The sequence below is a fragment of the Oncorhynchus tshawytscha genome, linkage group LG11, assembly GCF_018296145.1.
Source record: "Oncorhynchus tshawytscha isolate Ot180627B linkage group LG11, Otsh_v2.0, whole genome shotgun sequence".
Taxonomy (NCBI): domain Eukaryota; kingdom Metazoa; phylum Chordata; class Actinopteri; order Salmoniformes; family Salmonidae; genus Oncorhynchus; species Oncorhynchus tshawytscha.
In genome coordinates, this window is record NC_056439.1 from 54,124,493 (window position 1) to 54,141,740 (window position 17,248).

Genomic DNA, 17,248 nt, shown 5'->3' on the forward strand with positions numbered 1-17,248 from the left:
AGTACAGTGACGGCATTGTTCCTCTCCACGCTGCACTGGGAGTCTAACTCACAAGCGACTGCTGCCTCTCTCTCGTCCTGTTTAGCGACAGTGTGTTCTGTGCGTGAGACTACGGCGGGCATATCTTTAGCGAGACCCTCCCCGTTCAAGGACAGCGTGTGTGTGAGTACTGTACTGGGAACGGCTCTAATGCAATACACAGGAAACGAGTCCACATTCTTCCCACCTCAATCTGAGGGAGTGTGGACAGATTGTACAGCACATTGTTGTGTGTCAAATCAAACTTTATTAGTCACATGCTTTGTAAACAGCAGGTGTAGACTAACAGTGAAATGCTTACATACGGGCCCTTTTCCCAACAACGCAGAGTGAAAAATATATAAGTAGTAGAAAGACAATACAATAAATAAATACACAATGACTAACAATAACATGGCTCTATACACAGAGTACCAGAACTGAGTCAATGATAACATGGCTCTATACACAGGGTACCAGTACTGAGTCAATGTGCAGGGGGAACAGTCTGACTTGGGTGAATTTTTAGGGCCTTCCTCTGACACCGCCTGGTATAGAGGTCCTGGATGGCAGGGAGGTTGGACCAAGTGATCTACTGGGCCGTAAGCACTACCCTCTGTAGCAGCCTTGCGGTCGGATGCAAAGCAGTTGCAATACCAAGTAGAGGTAGACCGATTAATCGGCATGGTTAATTAATTAGGGTGATTTCAAGTTTTCCTAACATATCGGTAATCTGCCGATTACATTGCAAAGGAGACTGTGTGGCAGGCTGTTACACGAGTGCAGCAAGGAGCCAAGGTAAGTTGTTAGTCAACATTAAACTTATCTTATAAAAAACAATCTTCACATCATCACTAGTTAACCTAGTAATATCATCAACCATGTGTAGTTAAACTAGCTTGTCCTGCGTTGCATATAAGCAATGCGGTGCCTGTTCATTTATCAACGAATCATAGCCTACTTCAACTTGATGATTTAACCGAAAACCCATTTGCAAAAAAGCACAATCGTTGCAATAATGAATGTATTTAACCATAAACATCAATGCATTCCATAAAATCAATACACAATTATATTTATTTTTAGCATATGTAGGTAAAAGAAATGCATGTTCGCAGGCAATATTAACTGGGGAAATTGTGTCACTTCACTTGCGTTCAGTGTATGCAGAGTCAGGGTATATGCAGCAGTTTGGGCCGCCTGGCTCGTTGCGAACTGTTGAAAGGCCATTTATTCCTAACAAAGACTGCAATTAATTTGCCCGAATTGTACATAATTATTAACATTGAAGGTTGTGTGTACAATGTAACAGTAATACTTAGACTTACACGGAACCCAAACCGGCTGCGAGCGTGCGCCATCGTGCGCCATCGTGCTCCATCGTGCATAAATGTATTTTGTTCACCAAACGCGATCACAACACTCAGGTTAAAATATCAAAACAAACTGAACCAACTATATTAATTTGGGGACAGGTCGAAAAGCATTAAACATTTATATTTATGGTAATTTAGCTCGCTAGCTTGCACTTGCTAGCTAATTTGTCCTATTTAGATTTGTCCTATTTTGCTAGCTAATTTGTTCTGGGATATAAAACAGTCAACCAAATCATTTCTAGTCATCTCTCCTCTTTCCAGGCATTTTCTTATTTGAATTCATATGGTGATTGGCATCTAAACCTTCATAGTATTACCACGACGACTGGCAACACAGTTATTCTTTCAATCACCCATGTGGGTATAACCAATGAGGAGATGGGAGAGGCATGACTTGCAGAGCGATCTGCATCACAAATAGAACTGACTTCTATTTTAGCCCTTGGCAACGCAGACGCTCGTTGACATGCACAAGCGCAATAATTTAATAATATAGATTCCAAAATGTATTTTGCAATGCTTGCGCACGCTGTGTAGTCAGGATACTAGGGTTTCCACCCGTTCTGTAAAATACCGGAATAGTTCCGTATTTCACTGACAGAATAAACGTTTTGTTTTTCGAAATGATCGTTTCCCATTTGACAATATTAATGACCAAAGGCTCGTATTTGTGTTTATCATACTATAATAAAGTCTATGATTTGATATTTGATAGAGCAGTCTGACTGAGCGGTGGAAGGCAGCAGCAGGCTCGTAAGCATTCATTCAAACTTTACTGCGTTTACCAGCAGCTCTTAGCAATGCTTGAAGCACAGCGCTGTAAATGACTTCAAGCCTATCAACTCCCGAGATCAGGCTGGCAATACTAAAGTGCCTATAAGAACATCCAATAGTCAAAGGTTAATGAAATACAAATGGCATAGAGGGAAATAGTCCTATAATTCCTATAATAACTACAACCTAAAACTTCTTACCTGGGAATATTGAAGTCTCATGTTAAAAGGAACCACCAGCTTTCATATGTTCTCATGTTCTGAGCAAGGAACTGAACCGTTAGCTTTGGTTTATTTCCATTTACGACTCGTCAATTTATGAAATTGTCTTTTGTTTGGAGAGCCTGTCAATGCACCCGATTTAGAAGCAGACGTAGGCTGCACGCAAACGTGCCCATTTGGTGATGTCATAGTATTTCTGACGGTCTTAAACTCGCCACCACTAATGAACTGTAGGGAGCTTCTCAAAAGTACATTCTCTCTTCACGTCTAGTCTGTTTTTTACATCCATTGAGGAACTATCCTCGTTCTCAATGGATTTGTAAAATATCTCCAGCTCGGTGCCTTTCGATAACCACCGAGCCTCTGGATGAAAGGGAAAAATGCAATGCTCTGATCCAGTGGAAAACATCATGAAATACCGGATTACTTCTTATCCCCTTGATCAAATACAGATGTGTCTGTCTGGAGCTCACTGGCATGGGTAACTCTGAGGGCCCAGAATAGTTGATACAATGTTGGAAGCACTGAGTCTGGACTATACCATGTTATCTCCTCTCTCATACTGACTCTAGTCTGTCCTGCTGAACCATCTCCTCTCTCATACTGACTCTAGTCTGTCCTGCTGAACCATCTCCTCTCTCATACTGACTCTAGTCTGTCCTGAGGAACCATCTCCTCTCTCATACTGACTCTAGTCTGTCCTGAGGAACCACTGGGAGGCTGGGCTGAGTTGTGGCTCTGTGAATGACATCGTCACCGGTGAACGAGACCTGACTGTAGCTCTGTGAATGACATTGTCACCAGTGAAAGAAACCACTCACATTTTATAAAAATAAACTTCTATTCAGGAGGTTTTTTATCAGCACAATAAAATAAGTCCTAAAAGGAAGAGAAACAGACAGTCATCTGCAGTCCCATGAAAATTAGCCAAAACAAACTCAACGCACACACTCCTATTGAATATGCATTCACCTGTATTGTGGAGAGACCTAGGTTACATCTTGATTTACCCAGTTTATCAATAGAGATTTACCCTTCAAATAAATGGACTACCATTATGTTATGTAGTTTGACTGGTAAAAACTAAGTGAAACGGATTGGATGCTTGTATAATTGATTCATTAACTCCGACATGGCCGTCTCTGAAAAATGTTGACGTAAAACTCAAATTATAACAGTACGTTATTTGTTTTTATCTTGATCTCTGACTCCCTCTAGTCATTTGTGTGTCTTAATTATTTCATCAAACAGTGCGCTTAAAGCATCAGACAAGCTCAGTGAATAAGGAGTTAATCTGATAAAACACTCAGGTCTTGTCTATATGGAAAGAGTTTAAAAGAACTGAAGACTCTCGGTCAACCCATTATTTTTCGGGAGGGGGGAGCCCTACAGGGCACATATCTACTGCACTGCCTTTATCTGACAGAACATGTCTGCCTGCTTACCTGCCCGCCCGTCCGCTTACCTGCCCGCCCGTCCGCTTACCTGCCCGCCCGTCCGCTTACCTGCCCGCCCGTCCGCTTACCTGCCCGCCCGTCCGCTTACCTGCCCGCCCGTCCGCTTACCTGCCCGCCCGTCCGCTTACCTGCCCGCCTGCCTCCCCGCCCCGCCTACCTGCCCGCCTACCTGCCCGCCTACCTGCCCGCTTACCTGCCTGCCCGCCTACCTGTCTGTAACAGTTATTTAACATACACCATGGTCAGTACCTATAGCCAGAGCAGAGCACAGACTGAGTCCAAGTGGAGAGAGAAGCAGCCTTGCTGCCCAGAGAACCGTGACTCAGCTAAAGCAGCAGTTCTCATGACCATCACAGAGAGAGAGGGGCGGAGAGGAGAGGTGGAGAGGGGCAGAGAGGAGAGGTGGAGAGGAGCGGGGCAGAGAGGAGAGGGGCAGAGACCAGGTGGAGAGATGTGGGAAAGGCAGGGGTGATCACGGTGTCATATTACAGACAGAGATTAAGTTCACAACAAGAACATATATAATCTGACGGGGGACTGTGTGTTTCAGCAGGAGAAAACAAGGTCCCAGTTGTAAAGGAGAACAACCGAGCATCATTTTGAATTAGGGATGTCACGATACCTCTATCGTGGCAAGGAAAACAAAACATGAAGCTGACTGAATTTCCTGAGGGGAAACAGTCCTAATGCTGTCAACCAGAATCACATGTTTATTTTCCTACAACAGACAATATTTTACATCCAGTAGATTTTAATGACGCAAGAGTTCAGTCTGCTTTGTGTTTTCCTTGTTGCCATGGAAATACCAGGTATAGTACTCTCACCACAGTGGTATGGTGACGACCCTGTTCTGAACACAGCGCTAGGACAAAATGCTATATCGTCACCTCATAACCGGACAATCGCTGCAGTTACCAGGGAACAAGAGCTACGGCAAAATGCACGCTTCGTGGTGACGTCAGCGGAGGCACCACCAACAGGGCAGATAGGACCAGGGTGACACGTAACACACATAAAACCTGTTCAATGGTTAGCCTATTTTTTTTTTAAAGGTACGTATAGCCAATCAGGTATGAGGGACTACCTTAACCCCTTTGTGACCTACACAGGGTAAAGTACGAGATGAAAGTCATTCCAAACAATAAATGTACACATACTACAATGAATTCATCCCTATCAGTCCTTGAGCTTGGAGCTGATAAGAGAGAGAGGCCTACTGGGGGGGGTTGTTCAGTTCAGTACAGTGGAGGATGAAAAGGATCTTCAAGAAAGGTTCTACAGCTGCACCATCGAGAGCTGGGTGCAGCGGGGAGGTTGCATCCTGGTACGGAAACTGCTCGGCGTCCGACCGCAAGGCGCTACAGAGGGTAGAGGTCGACCAATTAATTAGGGGCGATTTCAAGTTTTCATAACAATTGGAAATCGGTATATTTGGGTGGCGAATTCCAATTATAAAAAAATAAAATGTATACCTTTTATTTAACCAGGCAAGTCAGTTAAGAACACATTCTTATTTTCAATGACGGCCTACCGGGGAACAGTGGGTTAACTGCCTGTTCAGGGGCAGAACGACAGATTTGTACCTTGTCAGCTCGGGGATTCGAACTTGCAACCTTTCGGTTACTAGTCCAACACTCTAACCAGGCTACCCTGCCGCCCCAGTTAACTAGTCCAACGCTCTAACCGCCTGCCTCTCATTGCACTCCACGAGTAGCCTGCCTGTTACGCGAATGCAGTAGAAGCCAAGGTAAATTGCTAGCTAGCATTAAACTTCTTATAAAAAACAATCAATCATAATCACTAGTTATAACTACTAATCGAGTTTAGCAGGCAATATTAACCAGGTGAAAATGTGTCATTTCTCTTGCGTTCATTACACGCAGAGTCAGGGTATATGCAACAGTTTGGGCAGCCTGGCTCATTGCGAACTAATTTGCCAGAATGTTACGTAATTATGACATAACATTGAAGGTTGTGCAATGTAACAGGAATATTTAGACTGATGGATGCCACCGGTTAGATAAAATACAGAACGGTTCCTTATTTCACTGAAATAATAAACGTTTTGTTTTCGAAATGATAGTTTCCGGATTCGATCATATTAATGACCAAAGGCTCGTATTTCTGTGTGTTATTATGTTATATTTAAGTCTGATTTGATAGAGCAGTCTGACTGAGCAGCAGCAGGCTCGTAAGCATTCATTCAAACAGCACTTTGTGCGTTTTGCCAGCAGCTCTTCGCAAGCACAGCGCTGTTTATGACTTCAAGCCTATCAGCCTAATGGCTGGTGTAACCAATGTGAAATGGCTAGCTAGTTAGCTGGGTGTGCGCTAATAGAGTTTCAAACATCACTCGCTTTTAGATTTGGAATAGTTATTCCCCTTGCAGAGGGGAGCGATGGGTAACGCTGCTTCGAGGGTGGCTGTTGTCGATGTGTTCCTGGTTCGAGCCCAGGTAGGAGCGAGGAGAGGGACGGAAGCTATACTGTTACACTAGTCCTATAAATACTATATTAACTACAACCTAAAACCTCTTACCTGGGAATATTGAAGTCTCATGTTAAAAGGAACCACCTGCTTTTATAAGTTCTCATGTTCTGAGCAAGGAACTGAAACGATAGCTTTTTTTACATGGCACATATTGCACTTTTACTTTCTTCTCCAACACTTTGTTTTTGCATTATTTAAACCAAATTGAACATGTTTCATTATTTATTTGAGGCTAAATTGATTTTATGTTTTATATTAAGTTAATATAGAGTAGGTTCTACAGAATAGGCTCCGCCCACCCCAGCAGCACAGTGAGTCTTAGGCGCCGCCCCTTCCTTCCCTAATCTCTAGCTGCGAGTCTGTCAGAGGGAAAAATGAAGAGATCAACCTACCCCCACCGGGCCTCATGACCTGCTCTAGGAACTAGTCATCATCCAATCAGGAGACAGAGGATCAGGTGTTCCAAAGAGGTCGAGCTGATCTCTGAATTCTAGTCGATAGGAATACAGGACAGTCCTCTCCAAAATGATGCAATTGTTCTGAATTGAACCAGCTGGAGACAGATGTCCTTGTTGATTGACTGTGCTCTGAGAAGTGCCCAATAGTGTGGTTCACGTGTTCCATTTCTCACCATTCTAGAAGGATCTGTGTATGACCACGGTAAGACATGCACATACAGGGACAGAAGAACCTCAAATTAGTTCTGTGATTTCAGAAGACCTATTTTGGGCTAGTTGTGCTGAAAAACGGGGTCATATGAGAATCTGATTTTTTTTTTCCATTCCCCACTGGTTAGGTCCGGGACGTTACCATCGTTGGCAAGGAAATAAAACCAAGTGGATTTAACTTCTTGAGGAAGACAGTCCTAACGTTGGAAACAAACGTCATGTTGTCACCCAGAGTCACATGTATTTTCTAAGCTACATCACACCATATTTGACAAACAGCAGGTTATTTTTTTAAAAGGTCTGTCTGCTAGGTGTTATTTTTTGACATGGAAAAAAAATATTGTGACACTGGTATCGTCACATCCCCTCGTCCAATATTCTCTGTCCTACGACTCCCCCCTCGTCCAATATTCTCTGTCCTACGACTCCCCCTCGTCCAATATTCTCTGTCCTACGACTCCCCCTCGTCCAATATTCTCTGTCCTACGACTCCCCTCGTCCAATATTCTCTGTCCTACGACTCCCCCTCGTCCAATATTCTCTGTCCTACGACTCCCCCTCGTCCAATATTCTCTGTCCTACGACTCCCCCTCGTCCAATATTCTCTGTCCTACTACTCCCCCTCGTCCAATATTCTCTGTCCTACGACTCCCCCTCGTCCAATATTCTCTGTCCTACGACTCCCCCTCGTCCAATATTCTCTGTCCTACGACTCCCCCTCGTCCAATATTCCCTGTTCTACGACTCCCCCTCGTCCAATATTCTCTGTTCTACGACTCCCCCCTCGTCCAATATTCCCTGTTCTACGACTCCCCCCTCGTCAAATATTCACACAGGACAGTCAATAGAGAAACAGACTAGAGAGAGAGAGGCTGTAGGATTTAGTCCCAATTTATACTCAACAGTTAAATGGATTGCTAGCCTCGTGTGTTGAACTGGAAAAGGTTGCTTTGTATAATTCCCTAATAATGCACATTTCCCAAATAACAGAACAGCCCTAATGATGGTTATGACTTAATAATTAAGTGATCAGTTTGCATGTTCATCAGACTGTAAGCTAATAATGTTACCAGCCCCGTGGAGAACCAAACGCATGTTGTCTTCAACCACAGTCAAACCACCTGGAGAAGGGACATGTAGGGGGATGAGACAGATACTGAATTACACTGTAAAAAGCTCATCTTATGATCTTCCCTCGACTCATTATATCAGAGCACAGACCCATTTAATACTGATGGGAACTCTGGAGATCAGGACACTGATCTTCCTTTCCACATGACCAACCTGAAAGGAAACAAATGCAGGCCAGATCTTGTTCGTCGGGAACGAGCATATTGGAGTGAACAAATATTCTATTAAAAAAAAAAAGGACACATTTCTGAACGAGGAAACATAGTACGGCCAAGCTCATCCGTGTCGGTCTATCTGTCAGTCTAGAACTGACACTGTAAATGCACACAGTAGTCCAGACAGTAGCTCATATCCCACTTAAGGTCTTATTAAGTGGGTAACTTGTCTACATGCACCTTTGATATCACCAGTATCCGCTGTATCCACAAAAAAGCAGAATATTCCTCATTTAAATTCATACGGTTTCAAATGAATAGTACAGGTGTTCCCAAAACTTCTGCCCCCCACCCCCCGACCCCAATTTTGATATCTGAAAAATGATCACGAACCCCAACATTGGGGCTACGGCAGTGAATTGTTTCTTCATTCTAACAGTATTTCTGATTGGATTCTCAACTCGCCGTCATATACTAAAGACAGTCAATTGCAAATTAGTCTGACATAATTTTTCTTAATGCATGTCACGTCAGAGCTTCACAAAGTCAAGGGGGGCGCAGGACGACAGTGTGAGCACCTCTTCTCTCTCCTGTCACGTCAGAGCTTCACAAAGTCAAGGGGGGACGACAGTGTGAGCACCTCTTCTCTCTCTTGTCACGTCAGAGCTTCACAAAGTCAAGGGGGACGACGACAACAGTGTGAGCACCTCTTCTCTCTCCTGTCACGTCAGAGCTTCTCAAAGTCATGGGGGGGCGCGGGACGACAGTGGGCGCACCTCTTCTCTCTCCTGTCACGTCCAAACCTGGATCGATATTTTGTTTTTAATGCAGGCGAGACGGAATCAGATGCCATGAGTTTTAATGCTTGGAGGGAGATCTTCCCAGTCAGGAAGGGATAAGATGTCACAGTATCCCGTCTAAGATCAGCATATCCCAGACATCTTATCCTAGTTTCAAATAACCGGGACACAAGCTTTCCCGAATGGGGTTTATTGTAAAAACGGGATATGATGTTTATTATGCGTCAACTCAAAAACAGAATACTCGACTGTCCCTGAATAGTAACGGGATATTGGTGTGCATCTAAACGTTGTCACTGATCAGTCACGTGGATGAACGGTCGCCAGGAAAAGCCCTCCACACACAGAGCAACCCAGCAGCAGTTTAGTCTCACTAAGCTATCCACACACCGCAGACATAACCGAGTCCCAAATTGTTTTAATATATTTTTATTTATATAACTAGGCATGTCAGTTAAAGAACAAATTCTTATTTACAATGACGGCCTACCGCGGCTAAACCCGGACGGCCTACCGCGGCTAAACCCGAACGACACCGGGCCGATTGTACACCGCCCTATTGGACTCGCAATCACGGCCGGATTCGAACCAGGGACTGTAGTGACGCCTCTACCACTGAGATGCAGTGCCTTAGACCGCTGAGCCACTCGGGAGCCCAATGGCTCAGGGCCTGGCCAAAAGTAGTGCACTAAATAGGGAATCATGTGCCGTTTGGAACAGCCATAGACTGAGTCTCGCTCCTCTGTCATACTGCTGCCTGTCAGAACCAAGGCTTTGGTACAAAGAATTAACACACATTCATTCTCCTGAGGCTGAACAGATATCAGCTCAACACCTGCTCAAAGAGCAGAGTTTGTCATTGCTCTGAACAAGAAAAGCCAAAAAGAGAGAGCCAGGAGAGAAGAGGGCCTCACTGCTAACTAGAGCATCACACTGACCAAACCGGTTGATCATTTCCTTCCCCTCACGGCAACCCACAAACCAATCAATAAGTTTAGTTTTCTAATGGGCAATCAAATCGCATCACAGTAACAAGCTTCAATAGATCTGTTTGGGGTGACTGTTGAATCACTTCATAACAGGTGTAGCTGAGCGGTTAAGACTGTTTGGCCCTGAGAAAAACATGTCTACCCTTGAACAAGGCACTAAATTACTCCTGTAAAGATAAGAGCATGTGCTAAATGACTCAAATGTAAACAATAAGGAACGGCTAACATTCCACTCCCGTCTTTGGCAAATGACAGGAGTGGAAGGAGCTAAAAGGACTGGTTAACAGACTAGGGAAAAGGCAGTGTACCTATCAGTCTAGGGAAAGGGCAGTGTACCTATCAGACTAGGGAAAAGGCAGTGTACCTATCAGTCTAGGGAAAAGGCAGTGTCTATCAGTCTAGGGAAAAGGCAGTGTACCTATCAGACCAGGAAAAGGGCAGTGTACCTATCAGACTAGGGAAAAGGCAATGTACCTATTAGACTAGGGAAAAGGGCAGTGTACCTATCAGACTAGGGAAAAGGCAATGTACCTATCAGACTAGGGAAAAGGCGGTGTACCTATCAGACTAGGGAAAAGGCGGTGTACCTATCAGACTAGGGAAAAGGCGGTGTACCTATCAGACTAGGGAAAAGGCGGTGTACCTATCAGACTAGGGAAAAGGCAGTGTACCTATCAGACTAGGGAAAAGGCAGTGTACCTATCAGTCTAGGGAAAAGGCAGTGTACCTATCAGTCTAGGGAAAAGGCAGTGTACCTATCAGACTAGGGAAAAGGCAGTGTCTATCAGTCTAGGGAAAAGGCAGTGTACCTATCAGACTAGAGAAACGGCAGTGTCTATCAGTCTAGGGAAAGGGCAGTGTACCTATCAGACTAGGGAAAAGGCAGTGTACCTATCAGACTAGAGAAACGGCAGTGTCTATCAGTCTAGGGAAAGGGCAGTGTACCTATCAGTCTAGGGAAAAGGCAGTGTACCTATCAGTCTAGGGAAAAGGCAGTGTACCTATCAGACTAGGGAAAAGGCAGTGTCTATCAGTCTATGGAAAAGGCAGTGTACCTATCAGTCTAGGGAAAGGGCAGTGTACCTATCAGACTAGGGAAAAGGGCAGTGTACTTATCAGACTAGGGAAAAGGGCAGTGTACCTATCAGACTAGGGAAAAGGCGGTGTACCTATCAGACTAGGGAAAAGGCGGTGTACCTATCAGACTAGGGAAAAGGCGGTGTACCTATCAGACTAGGGAAAAGGCGGTGTACCTATCAGACTAGGGAAAAGGCGGTGTACCTATCAGACTAGGGAAAAGGCGGTGTACCTATCAGACTAGGGAAAAGGCGGTGTACCTATCAGTCTAGGGAAAAGGCGGTGTACCTATCAGACTAGGGAAAAGGCGGTGTACCTATCAGACTAGGGAAAAGGCGGTGTACCTATCAGACTAGGGAAAAGGCAGTGTCTATCAGTCTAGGGAAAAGGCAGTGTACCTATCAGACTAGGGAAAAGGCGGTGTACCTATCAGTCTAGGGAAAAGGCGGTGTACCTATCAGACTAGGGAAAAGGCGATGTACCTATCAGACTAGGGAAAAGGCAGTGTCTATCAGTCTAGGGAAAAGGCAGTGTACCTATCAGACTAGGGAAAAGGCGGTGTACCTATCAGTCTAGGGAAAAGGCGGTGTACCTATCAGACTAGGGAAAAGGCGATGTACCTATCAGACTAGGGAAAAGGCGGTGTACCTATCAGACGAGGGAAAAGGCGGTGTCTATCAGACGAGGGAAAAGGCAGTGTACCTATCAGTCTAGGGAAAAGGCGGTGTCTATCAGACTAGGGAAAAGGCAGTGTACCTATCAGTCTAGGGAAAAGGCGGTGTCTATCAGACTAGGGAAAAGGCAGTGTACCTATCAGTCTAGGGAAAAGGCAGTGTACCTAGCAGTCTAGGGAAAAGGCGGTGTCTATCAGACTAGGAAAAGGCAGTGTACCTATCAGTCTAGGGAAAAGGCAGTGTACCTATCAGTCTAGGGAAAAGGCAGTGTACCTAGCAGTCTAGGGAAAAGGCAGTGTACCTAGCAGTCTAGGGAAAAGGCAGTGTACCTAGCAGTCTAGGGAAAAGGCAGTGTACCTAGCAGTCTAGGGAAAAGGCAGTGTCTATCAGACTAGGAAAAGGGCAGTGTACCTATCAGACTAGGGAAAAGGTGGTTGCTACTAGCAAGACTTCTGGTGTAAGTCATGCAGATACACCACCATCACAAACCTAAATCTCTGTGGGAAATGTTTCAGGAGGAGGTGTGCGAGTCAGGAGATGGATAGAGGTGTTGTGGCCGTGTCAGTCGGATCACATTCTTCGCTATTGTATTTGACGGGAAGACCACTGAGAATCTCAGCGAGGACAGATTTTTTTAATCATTCAATTTAACAGGAGCTGTTGGAATTGCAACACAGAATCTATGTGACGATGACTAATTGAGAAATTACACATGCCAGGCAACTTGTTGAGTTTCACTCTCTCTCCGCCCTGCCAACCCTACCTGGCTTCGAGGCAGGTGGGTGTCATGATCATCATGGAGTTGGAAAATCAGAATCAGAGTAGTCAGTTCCTACACATGAGTGGAAATGTAAGGTGACATCTGCGTAAACTTGCAGGATTTCCTGTCAGAACAAGGTCTTTACTCACACATTCAGTTTCATCCTAAGAATGATCTTTCTTACATATTTGACAATCAACGTTAAAAAAAAAAGACAACCCAAAAAAGGAAGGATCCTGGCCATGTATCATGTTAAGGAGGGTTAACAGAACTAGGTTAAAGCAGAACCACAACCATGAAGAACAGACAGCCATGGTTGTAAAACAGACTTCAAGCATGTTAGCTAGTTGTCTAGCTAGTTAGTTCATTGAGAGAGTTAACAGTAACCAACTAACTAAAATAGTTAACGTTAAGTCGCCACTGGCTTTGGAGACTTAACGTTACGCAGTAAGGAAGTGGGGTTTTCAGTCCATATGTTACGCATTTCACATTTAAAAACTACCTCGTTAGCTAGTTAGCTATCTCTACTAGATATCATTTAAATCAAATGGTATATTAGTCTAACGATGTGAATCCACCTACTAGTTATAACGTTAGCTATATTCAGTAGCCAACTAGCTAGCGCTGTCAACCCAGTAGCAAAGTTAGCTAGCTGGTTAGCTAGCAGCTAGCCGTCAAAAATAACCCAAAACAAAACAAATAAGAAGCTGTTTAAAATGTCTTATTCACTGGTAAACATTTTTTTTTTTAAATGTATTTATAGTTCGTTGACTGTATGCTCATATAGTGTATTAGTTTCAGCTACAGTACAGTTCATTCGGGTCTTAATGTTGTCAGCTAGCTAGCTAGTTAGCATTGGCTGGATAGCCAACGTCGAGAGCTGTGGAAACACCACAGCTAAAACATATTTTATTTATTAAATGACAAACATTAATTAGAATTTGTTTTAAAATAGCTAACTTGTCACCTTACCTGTGACCAGCGACCCGATCCAGAAGTCAGTCAAATTTGATCACCTTTTTATCTTTCTTTCTCTCAGCTGGTCGATATAAATGTAAATTCCAGATGCAGTGTTTATTGGAAATGAAGCCTATCCTGCTAAAGACTTCCACCGTACGGGTCGGCTATGTCATAAACTATTCAAAGTTCTGTTTATAGGTTGAAAATGGTAGCCATCTTGGTCAGGGAGAAATTCATAACATAAAAGTTTATTAAGGTTGAACAAACAAACAAAAAATGTTTTCACTCTCTGCGCTATCTACTCGGATTCCACAGTGCTCTCGTTTACCAGAGAGCAGAATAACTCGTAGAGCTCCACGGTGGAGGCGTCATAATACCCATCAAACATAGCGGTCAAACAAGGAAATGGTTCCAATCGTTTTTCACCATTGGGATTTTTTTTTTTTAGAAACAATTAAAATAAGATCTGTGTTTAGTGTAGGCTGGGTGACGTTTTGACATAACATGTAAATCTGTCTTGGACAAGGTGACTTTTATCAATATAGTCGGCTCTATTTACTCTTAGATTCAAAAGTGCTAATTAATTAACATTACAGGCAAATATACTGATAAAAGTCACCTTGTCCTAGAGTGATTTACACGGTTATCACAACATCTCAAAGCCCATATTTTAAGTGTTTCTAAAATCCCCAATGGGGAAAAAATGAATGGTGGAAAAACAATTGGGACCATTTCCCTGTTTGACCGCTAGGTTCCATGGGTATTATGACTCATACTGTGAGAACTCTATTAGTTTCACATGCCTCTCCCTGAATCCCTGATTCAACCACCCCTGGTAACTGACCGCCCCTGTCCTTATCTATGCTTCTTGTTCTTCTTTGAGGTTTATTGGCAGACGACACTCATAAGGTGTATTTTGCCACCACCTACTGTACGGGGTAGTGAAAAATACCCCCAAAACAAAAATTGTTTTGGATGAACAAATTCATACTAATTACCAAAAACAAAAAACACAAACCAAATTCACAATACTATCCTAAATTTCAAACAAAAAACGAACAAAAAACTGTAGTCCTTCAGTCAGATTTAAATGTCTATTCAGATCCCAACACAGGCTCCGGAACCTGGGAGGGGGGAACCTCTTCATTCAGGACTCGCTGTAACATTTAGGCTGTAAAGTCCTGGAGATCCAGAAATCTTTTTGCCGCCTTTACAATGATGTCAAGCATCTTAGATGTTTTATTAGTTTGACGAGTGCAATTTATTACTTGCGCTATAAAATGCAACATTGTCCACCTTCTCCACTGCTGGCGTGTTGGGATCCATGGCATTCAGTGCAGACTGTGGGACCTCCACTACCATCTCATCTCCACTGCTGGCGTGTTGGGATCCATGGCATTCAGTGCAGACTGTGGGACCTCCACTACCATCTCATCTCCACTGCTAGCGTGTTGGGATCCATGGCATTCAGTGCAGACTGTGGGACCTCCACTACCATCTCATCTCCACTGCTGGCGCGTTGGGATCCATGGCATTCAGTGCAGACTGTGGGACCTCCACTACCATCTCATCTCCACTGCTGGCATGTTGGGATCCATGGCATTCAGTGCAGACTGTGGGACCTCCACTACCATCTCATCTCCACTGCTGGCGTGTTGGGATCCATGGCATTCAGTGCAGACTGTGGGACCTCCACCACCATCTCATCTCTACTCTCTCTTTCAGCTCTTTTTGTCCTTATCCATTGGGTAATGCTCTGCAAGTTTCCAGTGAAATTCAAGGTGATTGATTGATTTCAAATCAAAATAAAATGATAGACAGATGAAAAGGGGATTGACCTAACAACCGGTTACTTTTGTGGTGTGGACTTTGATAAATGTCTATCAAATCTGTATCCAATAGGATTTTCAATAGATTAAAGCTTCATAGACCTGAATGTAATATCCATAGGCAGACGCATGGTCTCCCACAATAACAATGTTCCAACGTTGGTCTGGGATATACCGAGACGAGCACAGAGGGGTCCTTTACCTATGCAATCATTCACTTGTCAATACAGGGAAGCATAAAGCCAAATATCCTTCAATAACTCCGGATCTATCAATAGGCCAGCCTATTCCAGTTATAGTGCACTACTCTGGTCAAAAAGGAGTGCACTGTGTAAGGGAAGTAGGGTGCCATTTTGGGACACACCATCTCTTCATGATGGACAAGGAACACCTGGATCAACAGGTTGGGTATCCTGAACAATGTCAACAAAAGGCAAGAAGGACATAGCCAGAGTTTCCACTTCCTGTCTAGTCAGCCATTCATCCATCTCCTAACTGGTTGCTCTTACTGTCCCATTCAGACACAGTCCTATTCAATATATTGTAGTTTTGGGATTTCTGAACTGTATTTCTTCAGCGTTTGATTCTGAACAGCACTGCGTATGCATGGTCAACAACAATAGCATGTCAGTCCTTGGTCTTGGGCTAAAATGATACTAAGTCCAGAAGAAGAGGGAGAGTACAACTGTGGACCCTTTGTTGTGGTTCCTTCCCTGATGTATCCATTCTGTCCTGTGGCTCCCCCCAGCCCCCGTTCATTCTGATGAGAACTGACTCCTTTCAAGGGGAAATCTGCGATTGCTATATCAGTTTTTGGACTTTTAAGTTAACGATATATACTGTACCCATTGATTATTGAAGAATATAACTTAGTCTCATTAGCTTAGCCTCAGAACCCCAAATATAAGTTTGATTTACTCCTTTGTTTGTAAACAATGTAATCGTAAACAAACACTGCATAGCCTCAAAACATGGTTACAACTATAATTGAGATATCATGGATGGTCAGTCCTTGTATCCACAGCTCTGTTAATTAAGTTAAGAATGGTTTTATTCCTACAGCCGGATCCCTCGGCTGTTTACCAAAACAGTGGTGGGATGACCGTTATTGTTATTTTTCGAACAGCAGATTGGCCCTTTAAAGACCAGTAGTTTATCAGTATCAGCTGAATTCCACACATAGCTGTAGGTCCTGGGGATGAAACAGGGTTTCGAACAGCAGATTGGCCCTTTAAAGACCAGTAGTTTATCAGTATCAGCTGAATTCCACACATAGCTGTAGGTCCTGGGGATGAAACAGGGTTTTGGACAGCAGGCAGGCAGCTGTATGTTGGACTGCGGTGCAGATAGACTTCTTGGAGAAACTAGGCTCTGCTTCTTGGCAATGTTGTCAAGCCTGTTGTGCTTTAGAAACATGTATCTTAATCTCCCTCACCCTCTTTCAACCTGTCTACCTGTCTAACTGTCTACCTGTACCTGTCTAACTGTCTACCTGTACCTGTCTAACTGTCTACCTGTACCTGTCTACCTGTCTACCTGTACCTGTCTAACTGTCTAACTGTCTACCTGTACCTGTCTAACTGTCTACCTGTCAACCTGTCAATCTGTCTAACTGTCTACCTGTACCTGTCTACCTGTCTACCTGTACCTGTCTAACTGTCTACCTGTACCTGTCTAACTGTCTACCTGTACCTGTCTACCTGTCAACCTGTCTACCTGTACCTGTCTAACTGTCTACCTGTACCTGTCTACCTGTCAACCTGTCTAACTGTCTACCTGTACCTGTCTACCTGTCTACCTGTCAACATGTCAATCTGTCTACCTGTCTAACTGTCTACCTGTACCTGTCTAACTGTCTACCTGTACCTG

The 17,248-nt window shown here is 43.9% G+C and overlaps 1 protein-coding gene across 1 annotated transcript in view; it reads right to left on the minus strand.

Annotated features, from left to right (window-relative positions):
- Positions 1 to 13,901, minus strand: part of LOC121847759 (protein numb homolog) — a 122,317-nt gene extending 108,416 nt beyond the window's left edge. Inside the window, 1 exon segment of the mRNA XM_042330368.1 lies at positions 13,563 to 13,901. The gene's annotated coding sequence lies outside the window, so the exon portion shown is untranslated.
- Positions 13,902 to 17,248: the final 3,347 nt, after the last annotated feature.